The sequence below is a fragment of the Eriocheir sinensis genome, chromosome 38, assembly GCF_024679095.1.
Source record: "Eriocheir sinensis breed Jianghai 21 chromosome 38, ASM2467909v1, whole genome shotgun sequence".
NCBI lineage: Eukaryota > Metazoa > Arthropoda > Malacostraca > Decapoda > Varunidae > Eriocheir > Eriocheir sinensis.
Genome location: NC_066546.1, coordinates 14,942,593 through 14,967,592, shown reverse-complemented (window position 1 = coordinate 14,967,592; position 25,000 = coordinate 14,942,593). Strand labels below are relative to the sequence as shown.

General features: G+C 42.8%; 1 protein-coding gene across 1 annotated transcript in view; it reads right to left on the bottom strand.

Moving 5' to 3' along the window:
• The window catches only part of LOC127008749 (alpha-1,6-mannosyl-glycoprotein 4-beta-N-acetylglucosaminyltransferase-like), a 39,672-nt gene extending 33,116 nt beyond the window's left edge, over nt 1–6,556 (bottom strand). Inside the window, exon 1 of the mRNA XM_050881108.1 lies at nt 5,952–6,556. The gene's annotated coding sequence lies outside the window, so the exon portion shown is untranslated. The remainder of the gene's footprint in view (nt 1–5,951) is intronic.
• Between the last annotated feature and the right edge of the window lie 18,444 nt (nt 6,557–25,000).

Below are 25,000 nucleotides of genomic sequence, written 5' to 3'. Positions count from 1 at the left end.
GGGAGGGAGGAAGCAAATAAAGAAAGGAGAGAGAAGGAGATTAATGAGGATAAAAGAGAACGAGCGAAAGAAAGAAAGAACAACGAAAGAAAACAAAAGAAAATCGGACAAAACAAGAATAAGAAAGAGAAACACAGTAAAAAAAAAATTAAAAAGAAAAAAGAGAAATACAAAAAGTGATAAAGATGGAATAAGGAGAAAAATAAAACGACCACGAAAAAGAAATGGAAGACAAACGAGAAAAGAGAGAGATAAAAGAGAAAGTATTTATAGCCGGAGAGAGAGAGAGAGAGAGAGAGAGAGAGAGAGAGAGAGAGAGAGAGAGAGAGAGAGAGAGAGAGAGAGAGAGAGAGAGAGAGCAATACCATAAATAAAGAAGAGGAAATACAGGAAAGACAAACAATACCAGAAAAGAGAAACAGAAAATAAATAAGAGAGAGAGAAAGAAAGAAACGAGCTGCGAAGGAGAGAATCAAGGGGAGAGAAAAGATGGAGGAGAAAATAAATTGATGGAATGGAGGAAAGAGAAGAAAGAAGAATAGAAAGAGGGAGAGAAAGAGAGAAAGAGGAGAGAGAGAGAGAAGAAACTGTATCCAAACACACACACACACACACACACACACACACACACACACACACACACACACACACACACACACGAACGCAATTATTATTTATACAATTTCCAACTCCGCATCCTAATAATGTATCCTTCAGTATTTGCATAATTTAGACTCATTAGTGTTGGCCTAAGATAATGATGATGATAATGATGATGATGATGATGGTGGTGATGGTGGTGGTGGTGAATTGAGAACAAGAGGAAGAAGAAGAGGAAGAAGAAGAAGAAGGAGAGGAAGAAGAACAAGAAGAACAAGAAGAACCAATTTAGTTTCAATCATCTGTGACTTCTTCCTCTTCCTCCTCTTCCTCCTCCTCCTCCTCTTGTTCTTCTTATTGTTGTTCTTAGCCTTCTTCTTCTTGTTCTTGTTCTTGTTCTTCTTCTTTCTTTCTCTGTTTTTTCTTCTTTCTTTCTTTCGTCTTCTTCTTTTTCCTCTTCTTCTCCTCCCCCATCTAACTTTTCCCTTATACCAACACCCCCACCAGAGCCTCTACAAGCACTCCTCAGTAACAAGCGTGTCACCCCAAGGCGCCTCAACCCCATCTCGAGAGGCTTGTCTTAATAAACAGCGAGAGAGAGAGAGAGAGAGAGAGAGAGAGAGAGAGAGAGAGAGAGAGAGAGAGAGAGAGAGAGAGACCGCCAGAGTGAACCAGATGAGGCGGTAATGATAGCGATAAACAGATAGATAGATAGATATAGATAGATAGATAGATAGACAGATAGACAGTTAAAAGGATAGATAGGTTGATAGATAAAGCGATAAACTGTGGATAAATGAGAAAGGAAAGGAAAAAAAGAAAGGAAAAGAAGGGAAAGGAAAAATTTTTGAGAAAGCGTGTGTCGACTGACGGAAAAAAGGAAAACAAAGGAAAAGAAGAGAGAGAGAGAGAGAGAGAGAGAGAGAGAGAGAGAGAGAGAGAGAGAGAGAGAGAGAGAGAGAGAGAGAGACGGGACAGGCAGGCAATGTAAATGAAAGTGTCAAATTTCACTGTTGACTTGACTCCGGGTGTGTGTGTGTGTGTGTGTGTGTGTGTGTGTGTGTGTTGCCTTTCCTCTCCTTCACAACATCCTTCTATTTTTTTTTTTTAATTAACACATTTCACGTCAACAATAAATTACCTTAACATATACTATACCAACACTAAGCACCCCATCATAATTAACATACACAACACTACATAATTACACTATGACGCAGCACACAACACATTAGCGGCGTTAAGTGTAATCTAATATAATGAGAAACGGGCCGATGCAAAATGGATTATTCACTCACACACACACACACACACACACACACACACACACACACACACACACACACACACACACACACGGCGAAGTTCAGCGATGGCAACGGGGTGACTAATCGATGACGAGGGATATTATCGTAAACTGCTAAGCTGATGATGATGATGATGATGATGATGGTGATGATGATGGTGATGATGATGATGATGTAAGGTGTAAATTGAAGGGTAGTATTATTAGTATTGCCATTAAGAGAGTTAAGAACATGAGATAGAGAAAGAAGAGGAGGAGAAATAGAATGAAAATATGATGATGATGATGATGATGATGGTGATGGTGATGATGATGATGGAAGGTGTAAATTGAAGGGTAGTAGTATTATCATTGCCATTAAGAGAGTGAAGAACATGAGAAAGAGGAAGAAGAGAGAAAGAAGAAAAAGGGGAGAAGGAAAAGATGATGATGATGATGATGATGATGGTGATGATAATGGTGTAAATTGAAGGGTAGTAGCATCATTATCCCCGCTATAGTGAGTGAAGAATAAGATGAAAGGCATAGGAGGAGAAAAAGGAAAATATAATGATGAAGAAAAAATTATATACCAAGTAATTCAATTCACTCCTATCGGCTTCCTCTTTTCTCCCTTGCCTTGCCTTGCCTTGCCTTGCCTTGCCTTGCCTTGCCTTGCCTCTCCTCTCCTTTCCCTTCATTTCCCTTCCTTCCCTTCCTTTCCCTTGCCTTGCCTTGCCTTGCCTTGCCTCTCCTCTCCTTTCCCTTCATTTCCCTTCCTTCCCTTGCCTTGCCTTGCCTTGCCTTGCCTTGCCTTGCCTTGCCTTGCCTTGCCTTGCCTTGCCTTGCCTTGCCTCTCCTTTCCCTTCATTTCCCTTCCTTCCCTTGCCTTGCCTTGCCTTGCCTTGCCTTGCCTTGCCTTGCCTCTCCTCTCCTTTCCCTTCATTTCTCTTCCTTCCCTTCCCTTCCTTTTCCCTTCCCTTCTCTTGTCTTGCCTTCCCCCTCCTTCCCTTTCCTTTCCCTTCCTTTCCTTCCTTTCCCTTGCCATGCCTTCCCTTGCCTTGCCTTGCCTCTCCCTTCCCTTCTCTTCCCTTCCCTTCCCTTCCCTTGCCTTGCCTTGCCTTGCCTTGTCTCTCCTCTCCTTTCCCTTCATTTCCCTTCCTTCCCTTCCCTTCCCTTCCCTTCCAAGACTCACATTCTTACATCTTTTTTTTCCATTTCCGTTCCTTTTTTTTCCCTACCCTTTTTTATCTCCTTCCCTTCCCTTCCCTTTCCTTTCCTTTCTTTTCCTTGTTTCACCTCAAATATTTCCTCCCCCTTTCCTTTCTTACATCTTTCATTTACTCTATTTTTCTTCACTCTTCTCACCTTGGATTACAATTTTCATTTCCTTTTCATTTATTTTATTTCCTTGTCTCCTCTTACATGTTTTCTTTTCTTTTCCTTTCCTTTCCATGACATTCCCTTTCCCTCCCTTCCCTTCCCTTCCCTTCCCTTCTGTTCCCTTTCCTTCTATTCCCTTCCCTTCCATTCCTTTCCTTTCCTCTCGTTTCCTTTTCTATCTATTCTAAACTAAACACCTTCCCTTCCTTTCCTATCCTTTCCCTTCCCTTCTCTTCCCTTCCCTTCCTTTCCTATCCTTTCCCTTCCCTTCTCTTCCCTTCCCTTCCAGTCCTTTCCTTTCCTCTCGTTTCCTTTCCTAGTCTAAACTAACACACTTTCCCTCCCTTCCCTTCTCTTCCCTTCCCTTCCTTTCCTTTCCTTCCCTCAGCCCACCACTTTTCCCTCCCTTCCTTCCAGCTGTATCCCTCCTCCTATCCTTCCTTCAATCTCACACCTTCCCTTCCCTTCCTTTCTCTTCCCTTCCCTTCCTTTCCTTTCCTTCCTCAAACCACCACTTTTCCCTCCCTTCCTTCCAGCTGTATCCCTCCTCCTGTCCTTCCTTCAATCTCACACCTTCAGACGAGTATTGAACGGGTCCCAAATTGGCTCAGTTCAAAGTCTCCCTTAACATAGACTCTTATCGCATTGGCAACTGTGCTTTTTTTTTTTTACTCTTATTTTTTCTTCCTCCTCCTCCCATTTTCATTCATTAAGTAACTTTGTTTGAAAGTCATTAAGGTCGTGGTGGTGTTGGTGGTAGTGGTGGTGGTAGTAGTAGTAGTAGTAGTAGTAGTAGTAGTAGTAGTAGTAGTAGTTTTTGTTGTTTATATTGGGAAAAGCAGAAAATTAAGAAGAGAGAGAGAGAGAGAGAGAGAGAGAGAGAGAGAGAGAGAGAGAGAGAGAGAGAGAGAGAGAGAGAGAGAGAGAGAGAAAGAAAATAAGCCCCCAAATAACGTCCTGACCAAAAAAAAAAAAAAAAATTCTAACCATAATAATAATAATAATAATAATAATAATAATAATAATAATAATAATAATAATAATAATAATAATAAACCTTCCTAACGTCACCTGCGCCTCACCTCTCTTAATTAAATCACCTTGACGCGGCACACTTATCGTCCTTATTAAGCCTATCTTGTGTGTGTGTGTGTGTGTGAATCAATCACCCACACACACACACACACACACACACACAAATCTGCCCCATCCCTCATCTCTTACCCCATGACATTCTCCAAGAGTTATTTACAGAAGGGGGAAGCAAACTTATCCCGAGGCGGCGGAGGGATGAAGAAATTGAAGTTCTAAAAATGAAGATAACGAAGAAATATTGTCTGCGTTGTGAGAGACATTGTGCTCATGAAAAAATAATGATAAGATAACTACTCATAAAGGAGAAAGCTAAAGACAACGGAGAAATAATAACGATAATGAGAAATAATAATGAGAAAATGATAAAAAGAAAAATTATTGATAACAGAAAAATAAGAAAAATAGTTGAGAGAAAAATGATAAAGGAGAAAAATATTAATAAAAGGGAAAAATAATGATAAGAAATACTGATAAAGGAGAAATATAATGACAAGAGAGAAAATTAATGATGAGAGAAAATGATAAAAAGAAAAATTATTGATAACAGAAAATTAGGAAAAATAATTATAAGAGAAAAATGATAGAGGAGAAAAATACTGAAAAATGGAAATTATAATGAGAAAAATAATAATAAAAGAAAGAATAATAAAAATCAGAGAAAAAACAGCATCTAGGTACGTTTACTCCACATAATAATAATAATAATAATAATAATAATAATAATAATAATAATAACGTGAAGTGGTGCTCAGCTACACTTCTTTTCGCTCTCTCGGTATTTTCATTCAGACACGAAGCTCATTTTAAAACACAAGTGCGAGGAAAACTTGCGTCGCTAAAAATAGAAGTCGCCTTACCAGGTAAATTGTGTCACACGGATGATGATGATGATGATAATAATAATAATAATAATAAAAATAATAATAATAATAATAATAATAATAATAATAATAATAATAATAATAATAATAAGAAGAAGAAGAAGAAGAAGAAGAAGAAGGTGAGGAAGAAGGGAAAAAGAAGAAAAAGAATAAGAAGAAGAGGAAGAAGAATGAAATAAGAATGAAAAAATAAAATATGGAAATGAGGAAAAATAAAAGGAAGAAAATAAGAATATGAACAACAACAACAACAACAACAACAACACTAATAAACTAAATGACACACACACACACACACACACACACACACACACACACACACACACACCATCCCCCCCCCCCCCACCCCTCACCCCCCACGACCCAGCAACTCTCATGCCATAACCCGATTAATATTCATATCCTCGTGGGGAAAAAGATCCCTCACCTCACGACAGTAATTAACCTGATAAAGGCCATAATTATCCACAACGAAAGGAAGAACTCGCCACTCGCTCATCCTATAATTGCCTCGTGAGTCATTACATCAAGCATCGTCACTGGAGGAGGAAGAGGAGGAGGAGGAAGAGGGGGAGGAAGAGGAAGGAGGAGGAAGGAGGAGCAAGATTAAGACTGAGGAGACCGGAAACTGTGTACACATAAACCCTGCCACACATACACGCGTAAAACGTACATGACACAGGACAAACACACACGGGGATACTCACACATAAACTCTCCATGCCTGGCAGCTGGGACAGGCTACGGACGCCCCAGCATGCTACACCGAGTTATCCTGAAGGACTTGAGGCTGACCGCGCGTAGGATCGAAGGATATCAGGGGATCCTCAACCTTGCAGGAGTCGTAGGATGAGGTTTAGGGGGTTTAGGTGAGGGCGGCGGCGGAGGGGCGGCCACACACCTCTCACCTCACACCCAGCGAATGGCACTGAAACTGACACTTCCCACTCCGTCTAGGGCCCGGCAACGCAGCCTCTCGCCTCCTCGTCCCTCTCCCGCCCCTCTCACCCCATCCGTGGCTCCTCGCTGCAGCACACGCGTTTAGAGGCGACCAGGGCGTGGCTGTCGTGTGCGTGGCGTGCGGGTGTGTGTGCGTGAGTGTGGCTTGTCCCGCAAAATCATTTTACCCCCGCCAGAGCTCGCCACCCAGACTTGGCAACTGTGAGAGGCGCGCGTCGAGGTGCTGGTGGCGGTGGTGGTGGTGGTGCTCCTTGCTTGGCTGGCTCGGGGCTCTCCGTGGCTGGCCGGCGCACTGCTCACCTCACCACACGCTCCATTCACGGCTTTCCCTCGCCTCCATCCCCTTTAGTTGCCCCTATATCATTGCTTCCCTCTCTCTTTCTCTTCCTCTCACTCTCTCTTCCTCCTTCCCATGCGGCGGAAATGCTTTAAAGGGACGTGGAATGAGCTCCGTGGAGGGACTAAAAATGATGCAATGTGTTGGAGAATGCATGAGGGAGGAAGGGGAAGACGTAGTGGGGCTTGGTATTTCCTTATTCCCGCTCTCTTCTCCCCCGTGGCACCCCCCTGGCTAAATTTCTGGTGCCCTCGGGTTCTGTTTGGCACTCTTGGCACTCCTGGGTCCTTTAGGCTACTTACTAGAGGCTCCTTGTCACTCATCGAGATACTATCCGTCTTAAGTAGCCTCTAACAGGTGCCTTGTTGACTTCCATCCCCCTCCGCCTCCTCCGCCTCCTCCTCCTCTTGCTCTTTTTTAATTCTTTTTTTCTCCTCCTCGCGGACTTCCCCTTCCTCCCCCTCCTCTTAAATGAAGGATGCTTAGAGTAGGTTATCTTTACCGGCCTGTACGTCTTGTGTTTAAGATTTCATAGTGTTAATAAAGCATAAACTGTTGACCTGAATCCTCTGCCCATCCTTCCTGGCCCTTCCTTCATCTCCTCTTCAATAAAGGATGCGTAGAGTAGGTTATCTTTAGTGGGCTGTACCTCTTGTGTTTCAGATGTAATCGTGTTAATTAAGCATTTACTGTTGACCTGAATCCTCTGCCCATCCTTCCTGGCCCTTCCTTCATCTCCTCTTCAATAAAGGATGCGTAGAGTAGGTTATCTTTACCGGCCTGTACGTCTTGTGTTTAAGATTTCATAGTGTTAATAAAGCATAAACTGTTGACCTGAATCCTCTGCCCATCCTTCCTGGCCCTTCCTTCATCTCCTCTTCAATAAAGGATGCGTAGAGTAGGTTATCTTTACCGGCCTGTACCTCTTGTGTTTCAGATGTAATCGTGTTAATTAAGCATAAACTATTTACCTGAATCCTCTGCCCATCCTTCCTGGCCCTTCCCTCATCTTCTCTCCAATAAAGGATGCGTAGAGTAGGTTATCTTTAACGGCCTGTACCTCTTGTGTTTCAGATGTAATCGTGTTAATTAAGCATTTACTGTTGACCTGAATCCTCTACCGTCCCTTCCCAGCACTTCCCGCATCTCCCCGCTTTACATACCCTTTCCACCTCTTCCCGCATCTCACCTCTCTACTGTCCCTTCCCATCCCTTCCCTCATCTCCTCTCCTCTACCTACCCTTTCCACCTCTTTCCTCATCTCTCCTCTCTATCTAGCTCTACCCTCATCTTTCCTCTCTACTACCTACCCTTCCCATCCCTTCCCTTCCCTTATCTCTCCTCTCTGCCTACCCTTCCCATCCCTTCCCTTCCCTCATCTCTCCTCTCTACCTACCCTTCCCATCCCTTCCCTTCCTTTATCTCTCCTCTCTGCCTACCCTTCCCATCCCTTCACTTCCTTTATCTCTCCTCTCTACCTACCCTTCCCATCCCTTCCCTTCCCTTCCCTTCCCTCTCATCTCTGCCTACCCTTCCCATCCCTTCACTTCCTTTAGCTCTCCTCTCTACCTACCCTTCCCATCCCTTCCCTTCCCTTCCCTTCCCTCTCATCTCTGCCTACCCTTCCCATCCCTTCCCTTCCTTTATCTCTCCTCTCTGCCTACCCTTCCCATCCCTTCACTTCCTTTATCTCTCCTCTCTGCCTAACCTTCCCATCCCTTCCCTTCCCTCATCTCTCCTCTCTACCTACCCTTCCCATCCCTTCCCTTCCCTTATCTCGCCTCTCTATCTACCCTTCCCATCCCTTCCCTTCCCTTCCCTCTCCTCTCTACCTACCCTTCCCATCCCTTCCCTTCCCTTATCTCTCCTCTCTACCTACCCTTCCCATCCCTTCCCTTCCCTTATCTCTCCTCTCTACCTACCCTTCCCATCCCTTCCCTTCCCTTATCTCTCCTCTACCTACCTACCCTTCCCATCCCTTCCCTTCCCTACCCTTCCCTCTCATCTCTGCCTACCCTTCCCATACCTTCCCTTCCCTTATCTCTCCTCTCCACCTACCTACCCTTCCCATCCCTTCCCTTCCCTTCCCTTCCCTCTCCTCTCTGCCTACCCTTCCCATCCCTTCCCTTCCCTTCCCTCTCATCTCTGCCTACCCTTCCCATCCCTTCCCTTCCCTTATCTCGCCTCTCTACCTACCCTTCCCATCCCTTCCCTTCCCTTATCTCTCCTCTACCTACCTACCCTTCCCATCCCTTCCCTTCACTTTCCTCTCCTCTCTACCTAACCTTCCCTGCTCTTCCCACATCTCCCCTCTCTACCTGCCCTTCCCAGCTCCTCTCCTCTCCTCTCTCCACTGAAAGATGCAAGGGTTCTTTTTACTGGTCCGTGCGCCCTCTGTCGACGTGTGTAATACAGCCTGACAGTATTCATGAAGTATGTATATCGTATTGACCTGGCTCCTAGCTCTTACCCCTGCTCCCTTCAGCCACTCCTCTCCTCTTCGTAGGGTGAATGCTCGTCCTCTTACACCCTTCATTCGCTTCCCTCCTCTCCTCTTCGAAAAGTGAACCCTCTTACTCATGTTCCCTTCAGCCTCTTCTCTCCTCTCCAATATTTTCATGAAAACAAACTAAAGGTCATATTCTTTAGTATTTCGGTGCCCAAGTACACATATTTGATTTGGAGCACTATGAACCTAAATATACACTCAATAGAACCCGACTGATCTTTTTGGCATTTCCACTGGTAGTTTTATGACCCTGGTGGTAGTGCGACCCTCCTTCTGCACTATGAACCTAATAAAACACTCATTAGAACCCGACTGATCTCCTTTTTGGCATTTCCAGGGGTAGTTTTATGACCCTGGTGGTAGTGTGACCCTTCTTCTGTACTATGAACCTAATAAAACACTCATTAGAACCCGACTGATCTCCTTTTTGGCATTTCCAGGGGTAGTTTTATGACCCTGGTGGTGTGTGACCCTCCTTCTGCACTATGAACCTAATAAAACACTCATTACAACCCGATTGATCTCCTTTACGACCATTGGAAAGAGTTGACGAGAGGTGGAGGTGTCTGAGAATACCAAACTAAGGGGCGTGAGCAACAGCAGAGGAGCAGCAGGCGATGGGCAGGCAAGGTCATCAGTATGCAGCAAAGTTTAGCCCTGAAAATAGCCCATAAAATGTTTCCCTAACTGGCGAGGGGTGTGGCAAAACATGGATATTTGTTGGGTTTAGTCTGACGGGGTGACGGCGGCTAACGGGCAAAAATATATGATTCCTTTTAGTATGTGTGTGTTTGTTTTTGAGAGTTAGTGAAGGGATACTTTGATTCTAGGAGTAATTATTTGTTGAAGTCAGTGAATAGAGTTTTTTTACTACTACAACTACTACTACTACTACTACTACTACTACTACTGCTACTATTACTACTACTACTACTACTACTACTACTACTTCCATCACTGCAACAACAAAAACAGCTATTTCTATTAATAATTTTGCTCCTCCTCCTCCTCTTACTACTACAACTACTACTACTACTACTACTACTACTACTACTACTACTAATAATAATAATAATAATAATAATAATAATAATAATAATAATGATAATAATAATAATAATAATGATACCACCCACACCACCCACCACCACCATAGCCCAGAATAGTAAACATATGATCTCTTCCAAGGGTTAGCATAGGTTGTTAGGTTAGTTAGGGTAGGTCAGGTTAGGTTAGGTTAGTCAGGTTAGATTAGTAAACACCTGATCCCTTCCTACCCCTGAAGCTCCACTCACTCTCAGGTAATAGCCAGGTAAGTGCCGTTCACTTGGCTGGGATGCGGGCCACGGCTTACCTTGACAGCCGGGATCACAAGACTATCATTGCAGGTGGCCGGGGGGGTGGGGTGGGGGTGCTTGTGTTCCTGTCCACGCGTCCATCCCTGAAGACAAGAACAATATAGTTAGGAGCAATGATTAGTGGGATTTATTGTTCTCATTTATTTTTGCGCTTGAATTGCTTCCTTTACTGTAAAAAAAATGATAATTCGTATAGTATAATGACTGATGCATCGATGACTGACTGACTGAGTTAATTAATGAATGACGAAAGTATAGTGATGTGGGGTTTTAGGAGGGAGGAAAAAATTAAAGTTATAAGGAAGATGAGAAAAACAATAGATGACTCGTATGCAAATGACTGGTACATTAATAACTGACTGACTGACTGACGGAATGGAAAGCGATGTAGCGGTCTTAAAGGGAGAAAAATGTATATAAGGCATAAAAATTGGAAAAGTTATATATAAAAAAATTAAAGTATTCAAACCACTATAATGACTGATACTACATCGATAACTGACTGACTGACTGACTGATAAAAGAGAAGGCGATTTAGAACTCTTGAAGCGAGAAAAAATAAATTAATATAAGGACTAAGAAAACGAAATAAAAAATGTGTAGGAAACTGTAACTTCAAAACATGAGTATTCAATTAAACTACAAAACTGAATGAACAGACTTAGCAAGATGGACAGCCTATTGTCTTTTACTTTACCTCTATCACATCTTTCTAGTGTTACTTTCTCACCCATAGTCTTCCCTCCCACCCTGTCGCCTTTTACTTCACTTCAATTTCATCTAGTAGTGTTACCTTGCCTACCCAGACTCTTCCCTCCCTCTCTTACCTGACCCTTAGACGAGCTTCCCTTCAAAACCTCAGCGAGCACCACAAAGCACGTCAACTCCACCCTTTCTCAGCAATACACTTCCCTCCCTTACCTTACACAGCCTGTCGCCTTTTAATTCACTTCAACTTAATCTTTCTAGTGTCACCTTGCGCACCCAGACTCTTCCCTCCCTCTCTTACCTGACCCTTAGACGAGCTTCCCTTCAAAACCTCAGCGAGCACCACAAAGCACGTTAACTCCACTCTTTTAATGACAAACTCCTGCAGACTAAAACACGTCTATGAACATGGGGCCTCAGCTACGTACGATATTGCAGTTTTCATTCACGCACTATGAGTCTTAAAATGAGTTACGGGTAAGGCAGTTTTCATTCATGCAATACTAAAAAAAACATAGAGACGAAGGAGAAACTAAGATTATCCCTTCGTTGCCCTTGCCAGAGTTTAAAATCAACTGCATGACGACATTGTAAGTAACTAGAAGGAACTGGATAAAGAAATATTCGACAAGGAGAAAGATAATGATGGCGATGGTAATGGAGATGCAAATAAGGAATGAGAAAAGAAAAAAAGGATAGCCTGAGTTAACAAATAAAAGAGGAATAGTAAGAAAGAGGAGGATAAGAAGGAGCAGCAGAAAATACGAGAAAAAAAGACGAAGATAGCGAAGACGAGGAGACGGAGGAGGAGGATGAAAAATAATGGAAAAAAGCAGCAAAAAGGTTGAAAAATGAGGTGCGGGTTATCAGGAGAGAGAGAGAGAGAGAGAGAGAGAGAGAGAGAGAGAGAGAGAGAGAGTTGTGCCTCCGAGCTGTATTGATTTACTTTATTTGTGGTTTGTGGTTAGTGTTGTTGTTGTTGTTATTCTTGTAGTAGTAGTAGTAGTAGTAGTAGTAGTAGTAGTAGTAGTAGTAGTAGTAACTATTCTTTTTATTACTGTTGTTGCAGAATAATAAATACCTAGTCACAGTAGTAGTAGTAGTAGTAGTAGTAGTAGTAGTGGTCGTGATACTAATGGTAGTGATCATCATATTAGCTGTAGTAACATAGTGGTAGTGAATGTGGTGGTGACTATAATGGAGGTGACAGTAGTAATATTGGTGGTGGCAGTGATAGCAGTGGTGGTGGTGGTGGTGGTAGTGGTGGTGGTGTCGGTGGTGGAGCAATTCAGAGCATACTTTTTTCCCCTGTACGTTATCCAAGACTTGTTAGCGACCATTGTGGAGCGAGGGAAGGAGGGGAAGGGAGAAGGGAGTTAGAGAGAGGAAGAAAGGGAGAGAGAAGAAAGAGGGAGACAGAAGGACGGAGAAGGGAGAAGGGAGTTAGAGGGAGGAAGAAAGGGAGAGAGAAGAAAGAGGGAGAAGGTATTTAGACATTGGAGGAAAGGGGAGAGAGAGAGGAGAGAGGAGAGAGAAGAGATAAGGAAGCAGAAGGGGGAAGGGAGTTACACATTGGAGGAAAGGGGAGAGAGAGAGGAGAGAGGAAGAAGGGGAAAGAGGGAGAGAAAGAGAGAGGAAGGGAGGAGGAATGTTGTATAAATAACCACGTTGCCTGGAGGAAAAAAAGTATTGTGTGAGTTCTGAGAGGGAGAGACGGAGGAAAGAGAGGGAGGGAGGGAGAAAAGGAAATACAAGGGAGGGAGGGAGGGAGGTAATGTGAAACGTTATAGAGAAATGAGATAAAGACTGGGAAGGGTCAAGACATAATGGTGGGAGTTGTAGCAGTAGTAGTAGTAGTAGTAGTAGTAGTAGTAGTAGTAGTAGTAATAGTAGAAAGAGGAATAAGGAGGTGGACAACAGCAAGAAAATGAAGAAAAGATTAAGATGAGAAAAAAAATAACGGAAGGAGAATAAAACGAAAAAAGTGTAAGAAAAAGAAGAAGAAAAACAACAAGTATACGAGAAGAAAAGGTTGAAGAAAAAAACGAAGAAAGAGGCGGAAGAAAACAATCAGAAGAAAGCAATAACACGTATAAGACAGGAAGAAAAAGAAGAAAAATGGAAAAAAAGATGAATTGAAACATAAAAAGAAGAACAAACAGTAGTAGTAGTAGTAGTAGTAGTAGTAGTAGTAGTAGTAGTAGTAGAAATAGTAGTAATAGTAGTAGTAGTAGTAGTAGTAGTAGTAGTAGTAGTAGTAGTAGTAGTAGTAGTAGTAGTAGTAGTATAAATAGTAGTTGTAATGATAGTAATAACAACAACATCAACAAATTCAAATCAGTTTTACGTCGATCAGAGCGAAATCATTTTATCATAACGCATATTTTTTCGCTAATCGCACAGAGCTATCAATTCATCGAGCAATCAACCTTAATGGTAGACGTTTGACTCTCCATTAACATAAAAACCCATCAAAACTTATCACGCTCACGACAAATATGATTATGATCGCAAAATATTAACCGGTGATATTTTTTAGCGAATTGTTGTTATTATTATTATTATTATTATTATTATTATTATTATTATTATTATGAGCATCAATTATTTTTCTTCTTATTTTTGCTGTTTGTGGTCTAATTCTTCTTTTTATTCTCCTTTTTTCTTGCATTTTAACTCTTTTTCTTTTCTTCTCTTTTTCCTCTTGTAGCAACTTGTCATTGTTTTCTTCTTATTCCTCCTCCACCTCTTTCTTCTTTTTTCTTCTTCATTTTCTTCTTATTCTTGTTGTCTGTCTCCTTCTTTCCTCTTTCTTCGTTTTATTCTCATTATGAAAAGATGATTATAAAGAAGAACAAGAAGAAACAAATTCGTAGAAGGTATGTATGTATGTATGTATGTATGTATGTATGTATGTATGTTAACAGGTATGTGCAACTTCCTGAAATACTCACCGTTGGGGGGAGAGGAGAGAAGGGGAAGGGAAAAGGTAGGGAGGGAAACATTGCCTTTACCTGGATTAACCAACACCAACGCACCCCCTGCAATGTCACCCCCAAAGTATCACCCCTCCCTCTCTCTCTCGCTCCCCTAGCACCCCACACCTATCCCCGCCCAGCCCCCCACACACTTTGTATCACTCACTCCTTTCAACCCCCTTCAATCACCCCAACACTTAGCCGCCCCCCGCAACGATACCCCCCCACAAAACACCGACCCCTCTGTCCCTCCTCTCCCCCTTCCTCCCACCTCCACTTCCTCGCACTTTGGACATAAAAAACAGTAAATAACAGCGGCCAGGGAGCAGTAGAAGAGGACTCGGTGAAAGTGTGGGACCGGCGCCGCGCACTCACGGAACCCACAGGACGCGAGGAGGAGGAGGAGGAGGAGGAGGCTGATGGACGTCCGGAAACTGCCTGGTCTGCCTACCCTCTTGCGCCACTGAAGAAGACCTGCCTGGTGTTACGCTGAATAATGATGATGATGATGATGATGATGATGATTGTGATATTAGAGGAACAAGAATAACAACAACAGCGATTACATTAAGTGACTGTGATATGGATGAGAGGAAAGGATGAGAGAGCGGGTGATTCACTCTCTCCCTCTCCCTCTCCCTCTCTCTCTCTCTCTCTCTCACCACGTAAATCGGTCAGGAGGAGAAGAAAAGTAAGAGAGCGAGGGAGAAATACTGCATTGGAGGTGACCCAAGCACACACACACACACACACACACACACACACACACACACACACACACACACACGCACACGGTCACCTTGGGTCGTCACGAAGTCACTCTGTACACCTGTCTCCTTTTTTTAGGCCAGGTATAGAGGCGACCAATCAACGCCCTGCTCACCTTCACGTGCCGCCAACCAGGTGAGAGAGAGAGAGAGAGAGAGAGAGAGAGAGAGAGAGAGAGAGAGAGAGAGAGAGAGAGAGAGAGAGAGAGAGAGAGAGAGAGAGAGAGAGAGAGAGAGAGAGAGAGAGAGAGAGAGAGAGTTACCCCCCCACCCCTTCCTTTCCTATCATCCATATCACTGTCAAATTATCATATATTATCACCTTCCTATCCATTTAAGATAGATAGATAGATAGATAGATAGATAGAGGGAGAGAGTCACCCCCCTCCCCCCTCCCTTCCCCCTCCTCCTTATCACTATCAAAATACTATATCAACACGTCTTAATCACCATCATCACCACCACCATCATCACCATCACCAGTAAGAGTCTCGTTCTGCATTAATACTTTCACAGGACCTTTAAATTATGTTATATATTTCTTCAGTAACCTCTATTGACATATTCTTGAACTTGCTAAATGGCGAGTGAACTTTGGATATTGTTTTTTTTGTTTTGTTTTGTTTTGTTTTGTGCTATGCCTAGGATACAACTTTCATCTTCTTCTTCTTCTTCTTCTTCTTTTTCTTCGTCTTCACTCTTCTTCTTCCTCGTCTCGTTTTTGTTTTTGTTCATCTTGTTCTTGTTCTTCTTCCCCCTCGTGTTTTTGTTCATGATTTTCCTGTTCGTCTTCCTCTTCTTCTTTTCATCTAGTTCTTCTTTTTCATTCTTTTCTAACTGCTATTCTTCCTCTTTCTCTTTTTCCTCTCTTCTTATGTTTCTCTCCCTCTTTCGTCTGTACTTTTCCACTTCTCTCTCCTTTTCCTTTCCACATCATCTCCTTTTTCTTTTCACCTCCTTTTCCATTTCATTCTTTTTCTTCTACTTCAAAAACGAAAGAAGAAAGGAAAAGAGGTATAGGAGGAGGAGAAGAGGAATAAAAACAAGAATAAGGATAAAACAGACCCAGAGAAGAAGGAAAATAAGTAGACGTAGAAGAAGAGGAAAAAGAAGAACGAGAAGAAGAAGAAGAAACAAGAAAATGGGAAATGGGAGCGACTGGGTTTAATTTAATAATACAACTCTTTCAACATTATATTCAGAAAGCAATCTCTTACTATTGACTTAACGTAACGCCGTCCAGCTCGACCTAAATTCCCATTCACAGGAGAGCGAGAAAAACTTGGCAAACGGAAGAAGAAGAAGAAGAAGAAGAAGAAGAAGAAGAAGAAGAAGAGGAAGAAGAAGAAGAACTTGCTGTATTGCGTCCAGCGGCGAGAACAATCAAAGGTAAAAGAGAAAGAAAGAAAGAAAGAAAGAAAGAAAGAAAGAAAGAAAGGAAAAAAAGATTGATAAGAGTAATAGAGGAAGGTAGAGAGATAGGCAGAATGAAAGGAAGGAAGGAAGGAAGAAAGAAAGAAAGAAAGGAAGGAAGGAAGGAAGGAAGGAAGGAAGGAAGGAAGGAAGGAAGGAAGGAAGGAAAGAAGGCAGGAATGAAGAAAGAGCTAAAAAAAAAGAGGAAAATCATAGAAACAAAAATAGAAGTAAAGAAAAAAAAAGAAAGGAAGGAAGACAGGAAGGGAAAAAAACAAAAGAAAAATAGACGGAATAAAAAGAAAACAAAAACAAATCAACAAGGAAAGAAAGAAAGAGAAGAAAACATAAGAACAAGAATTAGCAGTAGTAGAAAAACAAGAGGAAGAAGAAGAGGAACAAAAGCATGAACAAGAGGAACAACAAGAGGAAGATAATACATACAAATTAAATGACCTCTCGTGTACAAGCTCACAACCTCTTAAAGTCCACCTTGAGAGCCTGGTTCAAGGGGTCGAGGCGCCTTGTTAGCAGGTTAATTACTAGTACCTGTTGCTGGACCAGGTGTCTCCCTCTCCCTCTCTCTCTCTCTCTCTCTCTCTCTCTCTCTCTCTCTCTCTCTTCTTTTTCTCCTCCTCTGCAGTTTCCTATTCACTACCATCACCTTCCTTCATGTTTCTTCTTCTTCCTCCTCCTCCTCCTCCTCCTCCTCCTCCTCCTCCTCCTGACCTGTCTATCCATGACCCTCCGTTACCTTCTTTCACGAGGTCAGAAGGATTACTGGGAAGAAGATAAGAGGAGGAGGCAGGGAGGAAGGGAGGAAGAGAGAAGGAAAAGAGGGAGGAAAATATAGAGAGGAGGAATGAAGGGAGAGCTACATGGGAGGAGGGAAAGGAAGAGGAAGGAAACGAGGAAAAGGAAGAGGAAGGAAACGAGGAAAAGAAAGAGGAAGGGAGGCAGGAAAGGAAGGGGAAGAAAGAGGGAAGAGAAAAAAAGAGAAGGGAGGGATGGAGAGAGGAAGGAAGAGAAGGGAAAGAGATAAATAAGAATGAAGAGAAGGAAAAAGAAAGGAAGGGAAAGGAGGAAGGGAAAGAAAAAAAAGAGATGTGTGTCGTACATAAATAAATACAGAAATGATTTAACATGGTCTTTATCTCCTCCTCCTCCTCCTCCTCCTCCGCTTCCTCCTCCTTCTCCTCCTCCTCCTCAAAAATAAGCAAAAAAGAAACAATATGAATAACAGAAGAATGAAAGTTGACAAAAAAATAAATACACTAATTCTATATATTAAACACAAATGCGCGAACACACACACACACACACACACACACACACACACACACACACACACACACACACACACACACACACGTCCACTCTTTTTTTTCCGCCTAAGAAATTACGAACAATGTGGTTTCAACGTTATAAAAGTCTACTAAGGAAAATATTTGCCTGAAACTTCTTACGAGGGAAAATTTTATGATATCATGTAAATACTTTTTGTTGTTATTGTGTTCTGGTGATGCAACGGCGAGAGAGAGAGAGAGAGAGAGAGAGAGAGAGAGAGAATAAATAGACTATATAAGATGAAATTTCAGCATCTCTCTCTCTCTCTCTCTAATGATGACAGTAATGCACCAGTTGTCTCTCGCAACACAGACACAAAAGCAAAACACACACACACACACACACACACACACACACACACACACACACACATGTTCTTCCTTCCTGTCTCGTGTGCGCATCCTTCCTCCTCCTCCTCCTCCCAGCCTCCCTCTCAGACCGGTTACGTCAAAGATGGAGATACTTTCACTCTCATTTGGGGAAAGCAGTAGAAGTCTTGCCCACTCTCTCTCTCTCTCTCTCTCTCTCTCTCTCTCTCTCATCTATTTGTGTAACTTTTTATCAGAAATCAATAAAATATCTTAAAAATCCTGTTTGCATTGTTCTGAGTACGAGAGAGAGAGAGAGAGAGAGAGAGAGAGAGAGAGAGAGAGAGAGAGAGAGAGAGAGAGAGAGAGAGAGAGAGAGAGAGAGAGAGAGAGAGAGAGAGAGAGAGAGAATATCCCTTTCGTTTCCTTACATTAAAAGCAGTTCAAAGTAGCTGATGAACACACACACACACACACACACACACACACACACACACACACACGCGCCAAATCGTGTTGTTCTGTCGTGTTCATAAACTTCTTTTCTTCTTATTTTTACTATTTTTCTTATTTTCCCGCAAAAGTCGAAGCGTTCATATCCCAATATTCATCGGGTATAAATATTCCTATACGTGATGATGCCTTATTCTTTCCTCTCTTTGCTCGTTTTTTTCCTTCCTTCCTTCCATCCGTAATTTCTCTCTTTGTTTCTTTTTTTTTCTTTTCCTTTCTTTCTTTATTCTTTCCTTCCCTCCTTCCTTTCCTTCCTTTTCTTCTTTTCACTTCCTGTAACTTTTCTCTTTCTTTCAAAACAGTAGTAGTAGTAGTAGTAGTAATAGTAGTGGTGGTGGTAGTGGTAGTGGTAGTGCTGGTACTGGTGGTGGTACTGGTGGTGGTCGGGTCTAAGAATACACATCGAGGTAGCGTGGAAAGCATCACTCAACACGAACTACTTTTTATGGTCCGGCGCGAGTGTTAGCAAATGACTGAGTGGCCGCCGAAGATAAGGAGAAAGAAAGCGGGGGGTGAAAAAATGACGCATGATCTGAAGGCGGCATTGTTAAGAGTACGCGGAACAAGATGGATAAAAGAAGGTAACATGCGAGAGAAGAAGTAGAAGAAGTGGAAGAAGAGGAAGAAGAAGAAGAAGAAGAAGTGCGTTTAATGTGACAATCAGTAAAAGAAGATGATTGATAAGGGGAAGAGATTGATAAAAAAAAAAATAGAAGTAAAAATTAAGGAAAAAGAAATGACTGTGAGCGATTAATGTGACAAAATAAACAGTAAAGGAAGAAGACAAAGAAAAAAATAATTAAAGTAAGAAATAGAAGGAAATAAATAAACAGAAATAAAGAAAGAAAAAATGAGGAAAAGGAAACAAAGAAAGGAAAAAAAATGTATATTCGTAAAAGGAGAGAAAACGAGAAAGAAAGAAAGGAAGGAAAGAGAGGAAAAAAAAGGCAGGAAAGAAAGAAAAGGGCAAGAGAAGAAGAAAAGGGGAAGAAAGGAAGGAAACAGACAGAAAGAATACAAAGATGAATGAAAGAAAAAACAAAAAAGAAAAGAAAATGGACAGAAATCAAGAAAATAAGTAAATAAGTAAATACACACACACACACACACACACACACACACACACACACACACACACACACACACACACACACACAATGAAGACAAACATGAGTGCAAGATCTCAACAAAAAAAAAGAATCTTATAAATTTACATTATTAGCGAGTTTCCGTCACTCCTCCCCTCCCTCCCTCTCTCTCTCTCCCTCCCTTCCCTTCCTCCCTCTCTCCCTCCCTTCCTTCCTCTCTCTCTCCCTCCCTTCCTTCCTCTCTCCCTCCCTTCCCTCCTTTCCTCCTGTCAGCTGGGAAGTGGAGAGAAGAGAGAAAGAAAGAAGATTCGGCAAGGAGGGAAGGAGGGAGGGAGGGAGGAAGAGATCAGAGGAAGGGAGGATGGAAGGGAGGGAAGGGAGAGATGGAGGGAGGGAGGGAGGGAGGAAAAAAAAGTAGTTGTATAAGTAGGGAGAAAACGAGGCTCATTAGAACGACAATGTGAGGAAATATGAGTTTTTATATTCTCTCTCTCTCTCTCTCTCTCTCTCTCTCTCTCTCTCTCTCTCTCTCTCTCTCTCTCTCTCTCTCTCTCTGATGAAAAGATCCAAAGCTTGCGATTCTGTCCACTAACCGAGAGAAAGTGTGTGCGTATGTGCGTGTGCGTGTGTGTGTGTGTGTGTGTGTGTGTGTGTGTGTGTGTGTGTGTGTGTGTGTGTGTGGTCTTTTACGGTCTTATTTTTTCACGAGAGAGAGAGAGAGAGAGAGAGAGAGAGAGAGAGAGAGAGAGAGAGAGAGAGAGAGAGAGAGAGAGAGAGAGAGAGAGAGAGAGATCGTAACACAGCCCGTCACACAAGATCGTAACAGCGTATTAACATTAGACAGGAATGTTCGCAAGGAGACAACATTTATTCTCCTCCTCCTCCTCCTCCTCCTTCTTCTCTTCCTCTCCTCTTTCTCCTTTTCCTCCTAACCCTCTTCAGTTTTTTTGCTTATTCTTCTTCTTTCTCCTATTTTCTTACTTTCTCCCATTGTTGGTCCTCCTCCTCCTCCTCCTTCTCCTTCTCCTCCTCCTCCTTCTCCTCCTCCTCCTCCTCCTCCTGCTTTTCTTTCTTCCCATCCTTCTGCTTTCTCCATTTTTTCCCTTCAACTTCAGATATTTTTTTCTATTCTACCTCCTCCTCCTCCTCCTCCTCCTCCATCACGCAGGTTATAAACGAGGGTGAGGAGCAAACACTCATGGAGGAGGAGGAGGAGGAGGAGGAGTCAGTAAATATCTATCCATCTATCTATTTGTGTATACCCCCCCTCTCTCTCTCTCTCTCTCTCTCTCTCTCTCTCTCTCTCTAGACGTTGGAAATGCTCGTCGCGTCCCAGTGAAGTCCAGGAAATGAGTCAGTGTGTGTGTGTGTGTGTGTGTGTGTGTGTGTGTGCCCAAGAGAAAGACAGAACACACAAACAAACACACGAGGCAGGAAGTAAACACAGCAGGAAAGGAAAAAATGGGAAAGGAGAAAACACGAGAATTCTTAAGCGCGGATTGACTTGTTGAATGATAAGCAAAGAAATAGAGATACTGATGAACAAATAGATATATGCACAAATAGATACATGAACAATAGATACATGAACAGAGAGATACATAGATAAAGTAATGAACAGAGATAGAGATAAATATATAGACAGATAGAAAAATACGATAATATATATAAAATAGAATAAATATGTATGTAAATAGAAATAGAAAGAAAAAAATAAAGAAATAATCAAGTTAATAGTAGGAAGAATAAACAATGACAAACTCTTATGCAAAATCAAGATAAACAAACGTGAAAAATAAACAAAAATGCTGAATGGAAACAGGAATTCAAAGTTAAAACAATAATACAAAGAAATAAAAAAAGAAAAATATATAATCAAAACAATAATTAAGAAACAAAAAAAAATACAAAAGGTGTAATTCACTATCAAGACAAACAAAAAACAAACAAACAAACAAATGCATCGAAAAAAAACAAGAATTCAAAGTTAAAACAATAATACTGATAAGAAACAAAAAAGAAAAGAATTAATATGTATGTAAACTCAAAACAAGAAATCAGAAGTATTTTTCCCTTCGACCCAAACCAAAAAAAAAAGCAGAGAAAAATCAGAAAAACCCAAGGACGTTTCACTTCTCTCTCTCTCTCTCTCTCTCTCTCTCTCTCTCTCTCTCTCTCTCTCTCTCTCTCTCTCTCTCTCTTCTCCATTCTTATCTTTCATCTCTATTTTTTTCCCTCCCTACAAAGAAAACGAGAAACACACACACACACACACACACACACACACACACACACACACACACACACACACACACACACACACACACAATGCCTCGGTCACCCCATAAAACAAGCCTCGATTAATTCTTCCGCGACTTTTATGAATTTTTAAGAACAGTTTAATAATCGTTTTTTTTTTTAAGAGTTCCCATCAGTCCCACCATCCTTCGCGCTCTTCCAGGAAAGTAATAAAGGTGAAGGTAAGGTAAAGGTTGATTAAACAAAGGTGTGCGGTAATTAATCTAAGCTCAGGTATTGTCTACGTAGGATAATGAGAGAGAATGAGAAACAGAGTGAGAGAAAGGGGAAATACCTAGGTGAACAGGGGAGTGGGAAATGTCTCTCTCTCTCTCTCTCTCTCTCTCTCTCTCTCTCTCTCTCTCTCTCTCTCTCTCTCTCTCTCTCTCTCTCTCTCTCTCTCTCTCTCTCTCTCTCTCTCATCGCCTCTAGTGGAGAGAGAGAGAGAGAGAGAGAGAGAGAGAGAGAGAGAGAGAGAGAGAGAGAGAGAGAGAGAGAGAGAGAGAGAGAGAGAGAGAGAGAGAGAGAGAGAGAGAGAGAGTCCTACAATCCTATACCACCCCATCCTGCCACTCCTTCCCTTTCCTCTACCTCGTTTAAACCCTGAAGGACGCCGGGGTAGAGAAGTCCTATACAGAGAGGTTCCTACATACATAAGTCATACGCAAGTCCTTCCCTCCTTCGCCACTCCTACAGCCCCTCCCCCCCCACTCCCCCCCGTGGATCCTCAGAGGTGCTAAGTCATTTCCTCAGGAGTTGTGGGTCATGGGAGAGAAGGGAGGGAGAAATAGTGGGAGGGAAGGAAATGGAAAGGGAGGGAGTGGTTATGAAAAGGGAGAGTGAATGGATGGTAGGTGGTCGGTGTGGGTTGGTTACTAGACACACACACACACACACACACACACACACACACTGACACAAACGCACACACATTAGCTTCTCCCTCGTGTAAACATCCTCTGTGTGTGTGCGTGTGTGTGTGTGTGTGTGTGTGCGTGTGTGCGTGTGTATAATAGCACCACTGAAGACCACGAGCGAATGTCTGTGATAAAAATGAGAAAGAAAAGATCACCGATATTACAAAGAAATTCTGCGACAATGACGGTGATCAGGAATTTCTGGTTCTCGATTGGAAAAAAAATACTGGAGGGGAGAGACTGACTGGGAGGGAGGGAGGAGAGAGATACTGGCAGGGGAGACGAAGTGACCGGGGAAACAGATTGGCAGGGGAGACGAAGTGACAGGGAAGTGACAGGGAAGTGAACAGAGAAGTGAAAATTGGCAGGGGAGACGAAATGACAGGAGAAACAGATTGGCAGGGGAGAGAATGACTGAGAGAGGAGTTTTACTGGCAGGGGAGACTAGCTGTGAAGGGAGAGAGAGAGACTGGCAGGGGAGAGACAGACTAAGAGGGGAGCTTTAGTGGCAGGGGAGACGAAGTGGCAGGGGAAACAGATTGGCAGGGGAGAGACTAGCAGGGAGAGGAGAGTTTTAATGGCAGGGGGAGACAGATTGGCAGGGGAGAGACTGAGTAAGAGGGGAGAGTTTTACTGGCAGGGGGAGACATTGGCAAGGGAGAGACTAATTGACAGGGGAGAGATTGACTTGAAGGGGAGAATTTTACTGGGATGACATGACCTAGCAGGGAAGACTAGTTGGCAAGGGAGACTGACTGGCAGGGTAGACTTAAGAGTAGCAGGGGAAGACTAACTAACAGGGTAGGCAATTACGCTACGCTGGTTATATATTGGAGACCTTATTCTTATTTGTTATTACTGCTACTACTACTACTACTACTACTACTACTACTACTACTACTACTTACATTCTTGCTACGACGGTGAAAAAGAAGGAAAAGAAGAACGGCATGACCCCGAAATTGAGAAACCTATTTTTTAAGAGCAAGAAAGAGAGAGAAAAACTACTTTCTCACGTGCGCATTTGAAATATATATGCAGAGAGAGAGAGAGAGAGAGAGAGAGAGAGAGAGAGAGAGAGAGAGAGAGTAATCATGATCTAGAACCAAACACAAAAAAATCTCACACACTTTAATTCCCCGCACCTTTCCACGAGCAAAAATATTCCTTTCCCATCCGCGACCTTGTTCATGCCGGGAGAAATGACCAATTAAGTCCAGGTAACGCTACGCAGGTGTATATTTACCTGTGAGAGGGGGGAGGAAGGGGCAAGGTGAGGTAGGCGAGGGAAATGACCGCTGAAGGATGTGAAAGAGAAGGGGAGGAGGATGTGAGGGGAAGGGAAGGGGAGGGGAAGGAAGAGAAGGGAATGGGAGAGGAGGGAAGGGGAGGGGAGTGAAGGGGAGGGAAGAGAAGGGTATGGGGGAAGAGGGGAGATGATGCGAGGGGAGTGGAAGGAGAGGGAAGGGGAAGGGAGAGAAGGGGAAGGGAGAGAAGGGGAAGGGAGAGAAAGGAGGAGGGTAAGTGATGCGAGGGGAAAGGAAGGGAAGTGATGGGGAGCGAAGAAAAGGGGAGAGAAGTGATTGGGGATGGTTTGGAAGGGAAGGGAAGGAAAGGGAGGGAAGGGAAAGGAAGGGAAGGGAAGGGAAAGGAAGGAGGGGAGGTGATGCGAGGAGAAAGGAAGGGAAGTGAAGGGAATGGGAGAGAAGGGGAGAGAAGGGAAGGGAAGGCAAGGCAAGGCAAGGGAAGGGAAGGGAAGGGAAGGGGAGAGAAGGGAAGGGAAGGGAAGGGAAGAAAAGGGAGGGAAGGGGAAGGCAACGAAGTATCTATGTGGATGGCTTTTCAATACAAGGAAGGAAGGAAAGTCGATTCAGATAACATTAACCGTAACCTATTTTTCCTGCATAGGTTCTGAGAGGGAGGAACAGGATCACAATACCATGTTATCACGACTGCTCGAGGGAAGGAATTATACAAAGGCGATTCGATACAAGTGAAGGGGAAAGCTACATGCATTCTCCCTCATAAACAGTACTTTCCATTCTTTTTCTAAGCTGGGATAGAAAGCCAGAAGGAAAACTTGCAAAGACGGTGTTTTTTGAGTTATGAAAAGTAAGAAAGAAAAAGCTCCGATATTTGCTCTAGATAAGGGAAGGGAAGGGAAGATTAGGTGAGGTAAGGGAAGGAAAGGGAAGGGAAGGGAAAGGAAGGGAAAAGAAGGGAAGGTTAGGTAAGATAAGGCAAGGTAAGGTAAG